Source organism: Temnothorax nylanderi, unplaced genomic scaffold, assembly GCF_030848795.1.
Source record: "Temnothorax nylanderi isolate EJ_2023f unplaced genomic scaffold, tnyl_v1.0 TNYL_tig0002_pilon, whole genome shotgun sequence".
Lineage (NCBI taxonomy): Eukaryota > Metazoa > Arthropoda > Insecta > Hymenoptera > Formicidae > Temnothorax > Temnothorax nylanderi.
Window position 1 is genome coordinate 4,257,870 of NW_027249064.1, and position 18,272 is coordinate 4,276,141.

The window sequence follows — 18,272 nt, forward strand, 5'->3', positions numbered from 1 at the left end:
TTTACTATAGTCTTCAATCGTGTTTTTATTTTAAAAAAAAGCCAGTTATCGCAATTTAGTGTCAATCGTCAATCAGTCAGTCTTTAGTTCTTTTTTATATCCATCTACCATTATTTAGGGTACCATCTTATATCCGGTTCTTTGTAAAACTATTCAAAGTAATAAAATCGAAGAGACCCAACTAATCTACCATCAACATCAGACTGTGCGACAACCCATCCGACCGCTAAGGACTTATATCACAAGAATGACCAGACAATCAGTTCCAAGCACTGGACAAACCCGATGTGCCATCAAACGTAGTTCATAAAATAAAAGAAAAAAAAATGAAAATTTTCGAGCTGTTGTGGAGAAGCAAGTATGTAAATAAGAGTATGATCGAAATCAGAGAAATAAGCGGACGCGAATACTGCGAAGAAGATCTCGTACTTAAATAGGTTAAGAAATTCGCGTGTTTATTTACGTCCTCTTTGTTCTTGTTTCTCTCCTTTAGTGGGCCGATTTTTTTATCCCCTTATTTGACTTTACCACTTCCCTCGGAACAATTCTGTTACGTTTTTTCATCAGATCATACCCAAGCTTATTTATATATTTACTCCTTCAAAACAGTTCGAAAATTTTCATTCTTTTCCTTTATTTTATAAACTACTCCCTCTTTCCTATTCCACCATTTCCTCCGAGTATTCTTCATCCCCCATCCTATCCTCCGACAAAGATTAAATTATTAAGAAGGTTTCTGTTTCTTTTACTTCTGATTATCCTTTTTTATAATTTCTTTCCTCCACATGTTAGAGGAAATCGAATAAATCTTTTTTAGAGTTAGCTGTTATTGTGGTGGCGTGTGTGTGTGTGTGTGTGTGTGTGTGTGTGTGTGTGTGTGTGTGTAAAGATGTGATGTTACCCCAAAAAACCATTTGCGGCTCTCTGCAAGTCGTATAGTTATTCCACGACTTTAATGTGCCCAATTCGACTTTTCGTTAGAACGTCGACTGCAGGCCGATGAGTACTTTTGCTGAATTTGTTTATAAACTTTAGTCGATGCGACAACACGCTCGCGAGAAAGCGCGTTTGCCCGCACGCAGTTGATTAGTGTGATGCCGGGCTGCCGTTTGGTAGGCGCACACGCGGCCACCACACTTTTTACTATGCCCATACACAAACGCATACATACACACATATGCATTTAATTTTTAATTCCTTTTGTCTCACTTTTAACAATTTATGTTTGTAAATTATAAATAAATGTTTATAAATCGGATAGAATATTAACATTAAAAATAAAGTCTCTCCCATCGATTATTCTATCCGACCTCCGTATCTCTCTGTACACTCGCATAATATACATACACAAATGTTCATACAATTATATATATACATGCACCTATATTCACATGCGTTTTAAGCATTAACCTATATTATTAATCCATTATTATTTTATTATTATTTCCAACATTTATATTAATAGAACTTTGTTTGTAAAGTTTGTATAAATAGAACTATTACTTATGATAAAATATTGTCAATAATTTTAAAGATCTCGACCTCAGTTTTCCGCTCTATTAAGTTCCTCTACTTGAATAAAGGTCCGATTAACGCATCGCTCACAAAAGACATCACTGTAAATCCAAGTGTGTTATTTCTATACGTATAAACGTTTAAAAATGACACATTTGACTGAAGCTCGTTTTACATGTTTTGTTGCGTGTTAAATTAACACGTTTAATCGTATTAATACGTTCAACCGTGTTAAATGACGTTATTTAAAACGGCAAGAAATGTGTAAGAAGAGTTTCAGTTAAAATAACACACTTGGATTTGCAGTGATTATATCATTCTATCGGGACGTTGACATCCGGAGGCTTGTATAATACAATTCGTCTCGGAGCACGCATCTCAGTGCGTATACTGCGAAAAGATGCCTGTCCTTCCATATTTGTCTATTCTTATTTGACATCTTTCTCGAAATAAAAGAATCCCGGAGTTCGGGCATATATAACATTATCGTTACTTGTAAAAATAAAATAAAATTAAGGAATTCAAGGAATAAAAAGATAAATCTACAAATATTGCTATAACATTTTTACAGGAAAATATTCGAATCAGTAAAAAGAGACAGATAGAAATTACAATTGTTGCGTGCATGTTTGAAGATTACTGCACGTATGCATTTATCAAAATATTTTTACAAGAGAAATCGATTACAGTGAACGCGCGACGATTAGAATGAAGTACACTTGGTATATAGCCTTTAAGAAGGGTATCGATTTTCTCGAGCTATTTCCAGGCACTATACATGACTGACAAATAGTAGAGCCGATCTTTATAGCGACCGTTAAAGATAGTAACGTCGACGAAGTTCGGCTTTCTTCAGCGTGAAAGAGCAAGGTGACGCGAGCATGGCACGACTTTAAGGACGATTAATAGGACCGTGTGATTAATAGCAGAGTGTACTTCTACGGGCGTAACGAGCAGCGAAAGGTCGATTCGCGTTTCCGTTTAAGACAAACAAATTCTCCGAGCGATTCGCGCGCAGAGTATTCCGGAGTGTGCGAGAAGGTTTTAGAAACGAAGATGCAAGAGAAGAGACAAACGCCGCCTCGCAACGATACTGTATATCCGCACAATAACAGGAAGCTTGTCGAAGAGGAATTCGCAATCGACACAGGGAAACATCGCCGCGCGCAAGCTCTGTTAATTTAACTAAAACATTTCCCGACGTCTTTTCGCCGGGCGGAAGCAACGGAATTCCACGCGGAAAATTGTGCGACAGGAGACAGCAGTCCCGTCCTTCCTGTTTGCAGAGAATCCTATTGTCGTCCTTGTCGTTCCCATATCGTGTCTCACAAAGTAGCGAGGTATCGAATTCCGCTACTTTGCGACAAGAAGCGGCGCGCAGTCGGACACTTTCGGGATTCCGATATATTGGCTACGATGGCAATCTCGAAGATCTTCATTGCGAACACGGTTCCGCACTTGTTTTAATCGGGCATAAAAGGAGTTTGCCGCGAGTTCGCTGTCTCCTATTGACTCACCAAATTGAACATTCCATGGATTGCTCACTTTGGCGATATTGATTTCAAAGCAGATGACTTCGGCCATTTTATCTGTTTCGCATAAATCTCGTATTTCGATAGTGGACATACCCGAATTAATATGATAATACCCGAATTAATTATGTAAATGCCCGGTAAAGTTACTTTGTGATGAGATTAGCTTACCTTAATATGCATATTGCAATAGAAGGCCCTTAATGGTCAATATAATCACAGGGCCATAAATTAGAAAAATTACAGCGCTTGTGTGCAGGTAGAGCGGGTTAAACTGATAGTGAGTAGTAAATTTCTCTAACATTTTACGATTTTCGCAATAATTAATGAGAAATTAATTAATAAAGATCTGTGAATGTGAGTATGCATCCGTGTACGGAATCCCGTGTTCAGCGGCAAAAGACAGCCTAACATTACGCATTATTGCAAACTGCCGTTGCTAAAAGCACGTTCCTCCCAATGTCTCACCATATGCGTAGCAACTGTAATCGACGAAAAGTTGTCTTTTCTTCCTCATGCGCTTGCAATCACGCCGATGAAGTGCTCTATCACAAAATGAGAGAGCACTTTTCTATTCCGTTCCACCCGTTCTACTTGCATACAAGCGCTGTGCCAATAATTATCAGATACAGTATGCATATATACATATATATTTATATCATTCTCTTATTGTTAGACAATTTACTTGAAAATTTTTTTTAAATAAGGAGTCAAAGGTGAGAAATCTATTAAGTCAACTCTTTTTCTACTCGATAGATCGCTAAATAAAGTAGTCGCGAAATTGGTATAAAAGTAAATCGGAAAAGAATACCTATTTCAAAACAACTTTCGCTGGTATTCTTAGTAAATAATTTTGCTTAAAATGTCTGTATATTGTAAACTATATCATAAACTTGTTCACCAATAGAGAATATATCATCGAATTTACATACGTTTAATTTCAAAGTAATTTGATTAATTAAAAATAGAATATCAAAAAAGTGCCTTTAGTCACATTATGCTGTATTTTATGCTTTTTATATTTAACTTCAACTAAAAATACTTTATCGAAATAATAGAGTTAATTATATTAAGTCTGGTTTTATGGAAGCGTCTAAAATTAAATAAATGAGAAACAGATTAAAGTATTGTAATTATCAATGCTGAAGAAATTTTTTTCATTATGTGAAATTACGAGTATTCCTGTGAATAATTTAAACTTCAAATTTATCCTGGCGTAAATCAAATATATTCCACAAGTACCCCTTGTTAATTTTTAGTAGAGCTTATGCCAAGCTCGACTCCGCAGCTTAATTAATATAGAATTTCTGGAAATTTTAGCGTTTTATTTCTACCGTCGAGATAAAATGCCTCGATGCACTGTGGAATTTACCTTCTGACTCGCTGTTTGGCCAGCGACAGACGAGCCACCTCACCCCATGTCGAGTGTTATTATTCCGGTATGCATTTTACTTAAGTAGTACAATTTATACCGATTGTGTATGTGTATGTGTGTATTCAATGCTTACAAATGAGATTTTACAGAACGCCACTTATGACCACTTATTAGACTGATAAAAAGTGTGGTAATTGGTTCATTTTAAGATATTATAAAATCGATTTTAATTTGAGACGAGGAAGGCGATGAGGAGATTGCTTAACATGACATTGTCAACTAAAAGTTAATTGGGAAACAGTAATTAGCTCGTTTTATTGTAGAATTGAAACTCCACGTTGACAGAGATTTCGAATCTAAAATGCGGTGCATTAAACAAACGGCCCGCGAGCGGGACATTAATTCACCATTACGTCATGGTAATCAAGTTAAATTTTCACAATGGGGAACGAATTTCATCCCAGTTGTACTGCCTGCCGCCATCAATTTTGCAGGTGCGCATGACGTTTACAATTCGCCCACATTAATTATTCCGGAAGTTCTCAGAATCCTAACATTTCGCGCCTTCCGACTCGGATAGTGCATCGCGTACATTTTACATATAGATCTACTTATCTGCAGAAGATTTCTGAAGTCTGCTTCGTCAAGAAAATTCGTTTAAATTACCAAGAACTGCGAAATAAGATAACATTAGCAATTGATTTATCTTCCATATTTGATATATTGAATTTTTGGAAAGTAATTTCTGCATAATCAAAAATAATTTTACAATTAAAAAAATTAAGTAGCTTCATAAGAAGTACAATAAAATTTTGAAACTTCTCTCTTTCCTTCTATTTTTCTCCTTTTGTATACACACACATTACACGTATATTATTTACAAATCAAATTGTAAGAAAGCAATTGCTATAAGTTGTAAAAAAATTATATAAAAATAATATCATAATTAATAATTTTTTAATTAAAGTAAGTAACTTTTTTAAATTGCCCGTTGTCTGTGATCTATGTAATTTAATGTACTTATAAAAAAATTAATATAATTTAGTTTATTATACATTTGTAGTTTTCTAAGTTTCCAGTAGAAGGTATTTATCATAAATGCATAGTTTTCTAGCTACTATTTGTTACAAGAATGATACAATGAAATACTTTTTCTTTTTCTGCTCGTTATTATAGAAAACTCGACAGTGACTCGATCATAATTATGCTTGGTAATATCCACGGCGAACTTCGGCCGCACAGAAATCGATATTCTTAACATGTACAATCGGGTTACCACACAATGCCTGACTTTCACATCGGCTGCAAATTTGAAGTCATCTGTACAGTGAAAGTAATTGTGCAAACTTTCACCGATGCAGACGACGTTTAGCGAGCGTTAAGGCTCGTTATTAGTGAGTACGTGCATATTTCAGTGACAGCCACGTTACAAGCGCGTCTGTATTCGGACGTGGGGAGACATAAGAGAGAGTCTCGTGGGGTTGCTCTCTCGCCCTCCGATCGATATACCGAGGAAGGTTTATAGCAGCGACCGTTCCTAACTACATATCAATCGTTGTATTCGCGTTTCTCTTTCTTTATTTTCTTTATCTGATGTGGATGTTGGTTGGAAACAATAAAAAGTAATTTTCTTCAAATATTATGATCTTACTAATCCTACATGAAAATCTTGTTCAAAGATATTTTCTTCGATACTTTTTTTTAGTTACACTACACAACATGTTACAAATCTTTAAAAACTTCTTAGTTTTATATCCTGAAGTGCTATCCGTTATTACTTCTTACATTTGTTTATCTACTTTCTATAATTACATTTTCAATTTAGAAAATTTGTGGTGACACTTGATAAAGAATTAATTGATTACACAATCATGTAGGATTATTCAATTATACTATATCCGTTTAGCAATTAGGTTGGAATTTTGAAAAAAGCCAAATTATTCGGAATAATACCTAATATCGAAACGCTCCATTACGAGACTACATCAATAATAGTAAAGCGCAACAATTATATTGAAAATTCGATTACATCGAAAATGTTGAGGGATCAGTTTAATGGAAAATATGATTTTCGGCGAATTAACCTATTCAGTGAATTTATTGGTATAATTCAACTTGAAGAACGGTTTTCAAAAATCAGATGCATCGGAATTCCAATTATTTGATAATCAAATAGTATTAACATTATTCGCGTAATCCGTCTCTTATATATATCTTTTTCATGACATATTTCTCATTATTTATCATAATTATAGTATCGCATCGCAATTAGCTGCGAGAAGTACGAAAACAATAATACAGGATATCCATCTATATCCTCCATAAAAAACGAAATATATTCAATTCTCAAACAATTCTCGCGTGATATCATAGGGGTCGAACATATCCGGAATTAATTTTGATCTACGATCATGTCTCACGGTCTATCGTTCTTTATACCCTCGTAAATGCGTCTATTTTCCCTGACTTTTTCTCTCTTTCTACAACTATTCGCGTATTCATTTCAACATGCTATTCCGTTAACTTCGAAATGTCGACGATCGTGACATTCGTGACAGTGTAAGTGCGTAAACCGATTTTCATGCTCGATTCTGTTTTGTTTTATAAATGTTGAACAGATTTGGAAAATTTGTCGATAACAAAATGAAAGTTATGTACAGCTAGGTCCGGCTTTTCTTATTGATTTATTCACGTAAAATGAAAAAAAGTCAGAGAAAAATATATCGAAAAAGAGTTAAGTATAATGCAATAATTATCATTTATTAAAATTATATAGAAGAGTATATTACGTACTATTTTTCATATTTATAAAAGAGAATATTGAAAAACTGCTAATATGCTGATTAAATATATTTGTTAAATTATAAGTATTCTTATTATAATTTTTCTAACAAGAATATATTGTAACGTTTGATACACATTCATAATTCATAACATTTTGTTTATATACAATTCTGTCACATAATTAAAGACTCTAATAAATCTTGAGCAAAATAGCAAAGAAATAGAAATAAATCTATCTCCATCTGTTAGATGGAGTTATTTAAAAAGTTAATTTAGAATTATTTATTCAAAAATAGTTCTTTATGTCGCAAATAATTAAAAAAATGCGCTTTTTACCACTCTTTCATTAAATGCAAAATTTTATTGCAACTGGATGATTTGAGCATGCAATCGCAAATTTAAAGAAACTCAATGACTCACCCCTATGACTGCCGGTGATCTTGTCCCGCAGGATATTTATCTGATGCACTCGACCATATTCCTCAAACATCATCCTCAGATCATTCTCATCCATATCGTGAGGTACCTGTCCCACGAACATCTTTATGTTATCTGGATCTGGCTGCTCCACACTGTTGTTGTTCATTATACTGTAATGTGAAAAGAAAGTTTATGTTGTATGTGTATGCGGCATATTAAATATGCATGTATACAGAAAAACAACGTTAACGTTAACAAGTCAAAAACTCTTGTGTGCACTTTATCAGTTCGTAGTCGTGTGATTTATCGTAGTCGCGTGGATGGTAGCAGAACGAGTAATTTGTAAGAACGGCCCCTTTTCAGATATAATATTTTAAATATTTTAAATATAATTGAAATAATATTATCGCCAATATTCAAGACAATAGCTTTTATTATTTGTTAATCCGAAAAAGGTAAGAATTGAAAATTCACGCACAAATTATTATAAGATAACTGTAAACAAGAGAAGAGCCTTTAGCAACTTCACTAGACAAGTTACACATTATAAGCTCTCGTTTTCTACACAATATTCAAGGATTACATATGTCTGCGCAATAATATTTATTTATAAAATCGCCGAATAAAACAGTTTCGCGAGCAGATTTATTCAGTCGACTATTTCGCGACCGAGAAACCAATCGACTATTTTGATTGGACATGTTGCAAAGCGCGAAATATTCTCACGGGCATCGCACTCGTTAAACGAGCGATTAAAATATTAAGCACTTTATCTGTGCAAAGTGAAGCAGAGGATGATTTTATTGCGGCGACATGTATATGACCACGAATGGCCGCAAAGTGAGTTAGAAGTTATTATATCGGGAATGGAAAAATATTGGGGCCGAATATTTTGTAGCATGTTCCCTATGAATATGATTTATTTTATATAGAGGCTATGCCGTCGTTATTGAATATCGTTTCAGCTTCAGGGCTGACAAATTTGAAGCCGATTTGTCGTTAGCAAAAATTTCATGGAAATCCATCATCGCTGGCAAGTTTTCAACTTTCCATTTTCAATACTTTCGACATACACAAATGTCAAACACAATTTCTGTTAAAGCAACGTCGAGAAGAAACTATTTTTGATACGTGACCATTTATTTTTGTGGCCGAGTCCAAAGTCTGAATTGAGTCGCATAGAAAAATGCGAGGACTTCGAAACGTTCTGCATAATATTTTTGTGCGTACTGATATATTTAACCTATGCTTTCCGACGAAATTTTTTTGCAATAAGGTTCGCGCGCCCCCAGCTAAACGGCCGGATTAATGCTGCATTTTACGAAGCGCGGGCTGTACGCGACGTATGTTGCCATGGGTATTTTAGCACATACAGCTGTGAGCGCGTTGCTCACGTGAAAGACTACTGGGTGTGTTTGGTTACCCCAGAGTACATATTTGTCCGTGCACAGAGGCCCGTCCGCTTTCGAAACTTACGCGCGGAGCTTTTCGCCAGCACGCAGTAATTTCGCCCGGATTATGCGTGTTTGAGGTCCTATACCCCTTGGGACGTACTACCCGCGTCCGGCCGCGTCTCTCAATCGCGTCACGCGAATTCCCGTTCGTCGATTCATCTGACGCCGCGCCGGAAAGTTCGCGCCCGCAAGTCTCTTCTAATTTTATGCTTCGCGCGGATCGCTGTCGGCCAATATTTTCACTCCGAGCGGCTGATTAAGCGGGTCAATATTTTGCATCCCGGCGTTTTCGTTCCCCACGGAAGCGCATAAAACATTAACGCTCGACTTTATTTTACGCTCGAATTTCTTACACGATTCCAACGGATGCGTACGCAGCCATATAATCTTCTAAGCGATTCAATATAAGAAACCTAAATATCCAGCCTTGAAATCCAGAGCGAATCTATACAAGTGCGAGTATAATAACATAAGCCGGGTGCGGATACAAGCTTTTGCTAATGATTTGGAAATTATTCGCTAAATGGAATACGAAAGGAAAGCATAGTTTATCTGTTGATAAGCTAAATTTAAGCGATTATAGTTCAAAGTGATGTTCTCAAATGCAAAGAACATTTCGAGAAAAGCGCACGTGAAAGACGCTTCTACTTTTTTATACATGCTCACACGGGATGCATGTCGCGACGCTTTAGCAGGCGGTTATTATTATAGTTGCCTCGTGTGAATTATGCTCGTTGTAGAATGTGACTGGGTTGTATAAGCGGAAAGCATTACCATTTACCATCTCACTGCTGACGCGACAGTTTGTTGCGACCCTAAAATGGTTTGCATAAAGTTTGTCGATTGAAACGGTGACCTGATTCACTAGTCGTGACTCTTTTCTCTTCCGTTTTGCCTCCCCCTCTTTTGCGCTGCTAATAAATCACTGAACTTTAATAGTCATCACTCGCGTCACGTTTCACGGATCGAAAGTTCTAATCGATCACTGCACAGCGGTGTGTGCAAGGTGGTTAATTACATGTGACCTTGGTGTGTCGTGACTATACCTCGGGTCTTGTCGTGACTCATATAACCGATCTCGCTGCTCGTTACGAAATTCCAGACGTATCGATCGCGGAGGTGGAAAGATGGAAGGAGGAAAACATTCATCGTTTGCGGGATAAAACGAAGTTTACACAAAGCCGGCCGTCCGAACGGCAAATAAGGAAATTTCGGAGCACTGTCCGGCGCGGGCGTGCGCCCCGTAGGGAGAGAAAGCGCTTTTGCGATCCCGCTGCCCGGCATGCGCGATGGAGAGAAAAAAAAGAGTTGGGGAATTTCGCGAAACGATAGGAGAAAGTTAATATTAGTCGGCGCGGTTTAAAGCGATTTTCCGACCGAGCGGCCGCTCTCATCTCAGTCCATAGAGTGTACGAGAGGATATCCTGTAAAGAGTAAGGGAGCAAAGTGGAGGGGGTGTCTACGGTAGGAAACCCTCCAGGGAACTGTACATCCCGTCGCCCTTTTGCGAACAAAGACGGGAATGGGTTAACTAATCAAAGAAGCGACTACGTTAACTAAACGGGAAGGTCTATCCTGGCGAATCGAGCGTCGATTGGCAATCGCTTCTTCGGGATTGGTCACGCGCCAGCGTCCGCGCGACGGCTCCTCGATTGGATTAATCGAGATTTATCGCGAAGTTCCGGAAGGGGAATAGTAGCTCCGGCCGAAATACGCGGACACGGACAACCGTGCTCGTCGGCTGTCCCACCAACGAAATCGAAATGCATGCAATTAAAGTGACACATTAAAATATCACGAACGTGATAATTAATACTGTATTAATGACAACGGAAAGGCAAATGATCAATTAAATTGCCGCCACTCGATAAACTGTTTCGATATCATTCGGAAAGTTAGTTGGAAAGTTAGCCCAGTGTGCCGTTGCAATAATTATAAAGCGCGGAACTGGCGATGGGCTTCTGCGTGAACGTGTTTATTAGCAATTAAAACATGTTTCGCTTCGAAATAGAAACAATTGCTAATTTTCATAATGATACTAAATTTTCATTATGCAACGTAACTAATTGCAAAACGCAAACGACACATCCTTTATAACAGCGAACTCTAAATTAGCACCTCAGTTCATATTCAATTACTCTTATAACCTCCCGTTTTTTTAGATATAGCTTTGACTAAAAGCCATAACAGTAACTTTTGATAAATTGCGAGAAAGCAACATAATTAACGTTCGCAAATTTCGAGACACAATAAATATCCTAGTTGCTTTATTATTAATCTATTTTAACATTTTAGTTCTACGCGCGATTTTCTTCGGAATATATTATATAATTTAATATAAAAACTCATTATAGTTGTATATTGTTATTTTTTAGACCTGTGAGAGAATCGGCTTAACTCGGCTTATACTCTATTATATAAATCATTAAAAAAGCGACAATCATTAAAATACATGTCGTATTTGATCTTTCGCAGAAAGAGTGCATTGTTTTCGCCGTGGCTTTGTAAAATCGCATCGCTCCGGACACTTCCGGTGATTCTGGCGTGATTTGTGGGTACCACAAATTGACCCTGGTTACGAGCAAGGATGACCAACAACTCGTAATCCCGCATCGACGTTACTGTGACAGTAACGGCTGTTACGTATTTCCGGCGTCCAGCGTTCGCTCAATTATCAGATCACCGTGCGGATTAGTGCCGGTGGGTGTACATACATCGCGATCAGTATCTTATCAGTAATGGGGAATGCTGCTCCTTCCTCGTCAGGAAGGCTACGGGAAGGTGAATAGAATGCAAAGATAGGACAGAGAGAGATGGTATCCTATCTCACGAGAACGAGATCGGGAAGGAAGAGAGGGAGCGCGACCGTTTCACCCTGATAAGTGAGTTACATCAGAGAAAAGCACTCGCAATACCCTTTGCCTTTCTTTCCAGCTTGTCCCCTATTTCATTCTTTGTGTATCAAAAATCTATGATCGTGCGATATGTACAACGTAAATTAACACTTCAAAGCTTACATGATTAGATTGTTACAGAGATAACATACTGTTAAAGATATTTTAAATTAGAAATTTGCAATCCCCTCTTATCTATTTCAATCCAAATACTTTTAAGGAAAATCTTTATTAATTGTTTAAAACTTAAGATTAATTGAATCTTGATTAATCTTTGAGTAATAGGTGCATCAAAACAATTTTCCAAATTGTGTTTGCTAGAGATAAGATTATATCCTAAATTCTAGGTGTATAATATAATAATATCATAATTAATATCGTTACCTTTCAAATAAATTTAAGTATAAAAATTTCAAGAAATATTATATGCAAACTAAATTTTTTTCGTTATAATTAAAATCATATCTTAACTGTTTTAAATATATGACAATTATTAATATCTTTTCCTCTCTAATAATTTTAAATGTCAAGAGTGCCTGAAAATTTAAGAAATATTATGCACGGTAAAAATCAAGGAAGTTAAGACAAATTTAATGTCATAATAAAGTAAGAAATTATTCGTGTTTGGATGGAATTTTCCTTTCAAGAACGCACCATTTACCACCTTTAGGGAGATGAGTGATGACTACGGAATGAACCATTAATCACACGGCATAATTGACGCGTCGATGATTCGCCATTACAAACGAACGCTGAAGGCCAGAACGCGTATAGACCAGAAATTAATGGCGGATACTTCACATTCAAAGTCAGCATTTTCGGCGATTGGAGCCGAAGGTATAAGAGATAGAGCTTAAATATACTGTGGTCTCCGATAACGGTCGACAGTCACGCGAAATATTACATACGAATCGCCGGAACGAAACGATTCGAGGAATTATCTGCGAGCTCATCCGTGATAGAAAAAGAAAATCGCCGCAATTTCGCTGACCGAACCGCGTGTAACGCGTTATACCGTAATCGATCTCATTCCCATCTTTTCCATTGTGTTCTGACATGCAATTTAGTTCAAGTAAGGTACCGTCAGGACGTCTCTTTACACATCACTAATAGCACGAGAGGGAAACAAGCAAAGCACTCGACGTAATATAGCCGTCAACGTAAATGAATATCGAGTATAGGGTTCGTCATGGCAACGACCTCTATTTTTCTTGGTTAATTAATTGACTCGGTACCGATCGAAGGAAGAATATTTGATAGCCATCACTTTATCAATAGACATACACAGCAACACAAACATTATAACACGTGTATTTTGTCTGTGCTACTGCTATTATGTAATGAAAATTGATAAAATGTAAATTAAAACGTCTTTTTTGTATAATTTAAAAATAAATATATTTTAGTAATTAATAAAGAATAATTAAAAATTAATTTAAACCATGTTTATACAACGACTGATTTCATATGGCTATATCTCTGAAACATTATAATTCTGTATTATAATAAAAGCTTCGTATGCTTGTTATGTGTATTGGAATATCTACGTTATAATATTCAAAATAAATAATTTAATAAATATTTATCAAATTCGGTTTGCAAGCAGCAATTTGCGAAGTTAATTACGATATTTACATTTGCTAAATAATTATGTATAAAAAAATAAAAAAATAATCCCAACATTACGTTATAAACTGTGTGTGCTCGGTATATGCATGATATTTCGTAGATGTTAGTTAAATCTTTTTAAAAACAAGACATAATTTTAATAGAATCATGTCGCTATTGAACGCACGATAAAGGCAGATTGGAGGTGGCCGTTATTGGCACTAAGGTGCCTGAAAAATGGTAGAAAGACGCAAAGTTAAAGATACGTAGAGCATCGCCCTTCGCCACTCGTTCAGGTAATGTATGTGGCGATTCCGCGAAGTTACCGGCTTTGGCGAACAATGGTCTCCGGGAGTTTCGCTCCATGGCTCCCGAGGCCCGCTACTTTCGTAACTTCGCCGATATTTCAGAGGCCGTAGGGCTGAATTCTCCGACGGTGTTACACTACTACGGACGACCTTGTAACGCTATCTGGCTACGAACGGTTTAACTGTCCCGAAGATGGAGTGTATAGGAATCGTCTAAAAGAAGACGCACTGCGCCATTCCCACGGACGAGCCATCAATTTCACGATCGTAAATTTACCGGTGCCATGCGTGTATTTCTTTTAGTCCCGGACATCATTCCGCTTTTTAATTTTTAAATCATTTATTTGATTCCGCGATGTGAAAAAATGCTATAGGTAACTTATTTATTACTGCATATACGCACATATCTTGAATCATTTATTAGCTGGATAGTGTTTGGGCCTTTCTGGAATTACCACTGATAGTAAAAAAGGAATACAAAAGTATATGGTATATAATACCTTTGAAACGTCTATTCTATAATTCATAAAATCTCTAATAGAATTTCAACATTTTTGCCCAGACTAGAATGCAGTGATACTCTTTTTGATAGACCATTATAACGTCGTACTTTCCTGTGCGATCAAATTTAACCGAATTAATTTACATATTTATAAGTAACACAATTTTCGCAAAATAATATATTTATGAATATATTTTTAATTTACGTGTTAACAGCTGTTTGTTGTATAATTTATATTTTACCAAAACAAAGAATGTGTGAGAGAGAGACAGAGAAACAAGAAGAATTGAAATTTACATTGATTTCGAACATGCGTGATCATATCATACAGTAATATACTGTAATTAAGCAATCAAATATTCGTGTTGAGCACATTTGTAAAGAGAGAGAGTAATATTTATAAAATATTGTATGCGCAACATATACCGGAATATACGCAATATACCCGAAACTAATAATTCAGTAGATTAATGTTTGTATTAACAAAGTTATTAAACTTTTTGCAATTTTTAAAATCATAACAAATTACAATTTTGTAAATTACGTTATGTTTAAAATTTATACACAGTCCGCACATTTAAACTTGTGATGTGCAGAATGTTATCTAAAAGTATTTTTATATAGATGGAGATTTTTTTTACGCTACGCATAAAAATATTAACTCACCGCGGACATGTCCAAACGCTATGATCCAATTCTGTGTAAATGGACAACGTGGAAGCAAACGAGAATAAAGGATGTGTGCGAGATGGGTGTAATCCAGTTTATCGAACAGACTAATTAGAGGGCGAGGATGCGGTGAATGGACCCTAAGGGACGGCCGAAGGGCAGAGATCGACTGCAGGCTGACGCAGGCTTCGTCCTTAGAGTGTTCTAATTGGTGTAAGCGTTCAGAGATCGGACGCTTGCTCGTACACGATATTGCTGCTAATTGAGATGCCGCCGCGTTAGTCGAAGTCTCACGATAACTAAAAAATAACATACCTATATGGATAAAGAGGGTCCGTTCCGCGCGAATCAACCCTTTGTACTTCGTATCTGTGACTCGAGAAAAACGCGGCATTAAATAAATTCATCGATATTATATTTATTTTGCCGTCTACAATGAACGTCCATGGCGTCCAACGCGGCAGTGGAACGAAGTCGAAAGAGCGCGGAGGAGTGGGTGTCGTTGAGGGCAAAATATTGCTCTGCCTTTGGAATTTAACGAGGGACAAAGGTATCGCTCGACCTCCGACGTTCCGATGGGAAAGTACCGGGATTCAAGCACCCTCAGACGGGTCCGTCAATTTCCGCGCTCGTTAGGTGGGTATTTATTCTCGCTCCTTCTACCCGTCATCCACCTTATACCGTACCCTTTCACCGCGCTCCGCCGATTGATTTTAATTATTTTTCCGTCTCTCAGCACACGCCCACGGGCTTCCGGCGTGCTTGCGATTTGTTCAACCAACGTGATTAATTTTAAAAACTGCACGCTAAAATCCTCGTATTTTTTCATGCAATATATTATATACACAACTCTCGTTAGTGCTTTTACAGATTTCAACTTGATAGTAAATGTACAATGCTTTATATACAATATTAATATGTTTAATTCGTAAAAGACATCCTAAGTGCAAACAAATGCGACGGAAAGTTTATTATTCTCTCACTATATTCCTTAGCATCATTATACAAATTTAAAAAAAAGCTTGTTTTACCTAAATAAAACTTCTTAAAATTATTTTTCTTTTATTTGAAATAAGTCCTGTTTAAGTAAATTATTTGTTCAAATACATATAAAAAATAAACAGTGTGAATATTCCTACAAAATTATCTTTCTCGGTATATGTTTATCCTAATGGTATCAGCGTATCCTAATCTCCTCGTGCAACTTTGATTCCAGCACGTTTTTCTGATGGTGACTTAGAAAATCTCGACCTAGTTTACGCCCTGGTAAAACAGCCGAGTTGTAAGCTTGTAGTTTGCTATTGGTAAACCGTTCTCTACCTCCCTTACGATGAGTCGCTCCTCGTTCCTCGACATCTTTTCCCCCGGAACCCTTCTCTCCTCCTTATTTCTCTTTACCTCCACTCTCGCGTTCTCTTTCTTTTTCTTCTTTCTCTTACACAACATCGACCGACCCTTTTCATCCCGCTGGCAACTTGCGCAACCATCCCTACGTAGAACAGCTCTGAGTAAACCCTCTCGCTTCGCCGATTAACTCGAGTTTTGAGTGTTTGAAATGTCGAGTGGGTAAACTGCATCCAGTCACGTGCGCAAGAGGGTAACTACGAGATGCGACTGCTGTACGCAGTGCATTGCACGACAACCATCGACAGAATTATGCCTCTTTGGGGACAGCGCGTAAAGTATTTCTCGTATTTTTCCTAAGCGTTGCTTTCATCCAAGATGGCAAGAAAATCACGTTTGTATGATTAATATCCTTCGATGTCAATCAAAAATTTTCAGATTTATACATTTTACAATCTAATCTCTAAATATAAATATAATAACTGTATTTGTAAAATATAATTCAAATCTCGGATTTGCCGATTTTACTTATCAAAGTTTATTATCTTGTCCAAAAATAAAAAGTTAAAAAAATATGAACATAAACTGTCATCTAATTTTTTATTAAATAAACAGGTGTATAATTGTTTTTCGCTTATGGCAGATTTTAATGGAAAATGATAAATAGTAGGTATATCAGTAAAAATTAAAAGTATTGAACAAGATATCATCATTGCTTAATAAAAAGACATTTGATATATGTGCACTCATTTTAGTAATATTACACATACTATCATTAATTTATTACATTGTTAAACGCCAATCATTTAGGGAAAAAAACGGTCTTCTTATCGAAAAATACGAAAAAGGAGACTGGTTGATAATAGTAGCATTAGACGGCATCTCTTCCATTAAGGGTGACGATGTCTAATTGTTTGCTTTGTCTCAGCGACTTCGTCAGTTCTCCGTTTGACGAGAGAGAGTATAACTCTCTTTCGTATAGCACACGAACTGTAAAACTAGCCGACCTTCCAGCCCCGACACACACCCCGACCTCATTTATTACTCCTCGCCTGCTTTGTCGATCCTCTTTATTCGTTTCTCCGACATTCGGCCAGAGAATCGCTTCGTTTGCTCAATTTATTTGGGAAGGTTCGTGCTTTATGCTCGTTGCCGAGCGTCCGGTGTAACGAACATGCTGACAGATCCGTCTTCTCGTGAAAGACGCAATGTGCGACATTTCGTTTTGAAAAAAAGGAGAAATGGAAAGAGACTTGTCAGAAGTAGTCAAGTATGCAAGATTTGCTTTTGTCTCGAATTAATGGATTTTACTCAGATTTTACTGAGATAGCATGTTTCATTTTCTTGCGTAGTTTTTTCGTTATGATTTCTATCGTTATATCATTTTATTTTGTTATATCCATCTAATTAAATATATGACGAAATTACAATATGTAAATAAAATTGTTACAAAATTTTTAAGTATCGAGAGAATATATTATACCTAATTATAAATTTAGAATTTTGAAAAAAGAAATATTTTCAAACTTTTTAAAAATTTTCAGGGAATCTATATAGATAATATTATACATATAGTTACGACGAGTTTTTAATATCAGAATTTTGAAAAAAGTTTTTAATATTAAAAGGTTTTATTGAAAAGTTAATTGTTCATTAATCATGTCTACGACAATTAAAAAGAGCGCCATTATTCTTTTGTCTTCATCGGGGTTGCCCTGTTTACGAGTCTTTTCATGCAGCATCCATTTACGGTCGGTTCTCTAACATTCACGAGGCGCGTTTGCATAAGTATCGTCGAGCTTAAAGACGGTCCAGAGAAAAATTTGAAAGCCTTTCTCAAGTGAGATTTCCATGACTATAACGAAGT

General features: G+C 36.5%; 1 long non-coding RNA gene across 1 annotated transcript in view; it reads right to left on the bottom strand.

Annotated features, from left to right (window-relative positions):
- Positions 1-7,631: 7,631 nt before the first annotated feature.
- The window catches only part of LOC139768035 (uncharacterized), a 30,874-nt gene continuing 20,233 nt past the window's right edge, over positions 7,632-18,272 (bottom strand). Inside the window, exon 3 of the long non-coding RNA XR_011717269.1 lies at positions 7,632-7,796. This is a non-coding gene — a long non-coding RNA (uncharacterized lncRNA). The remainder of the gene's footprint in view (positions 7,797-18,272) is intronic.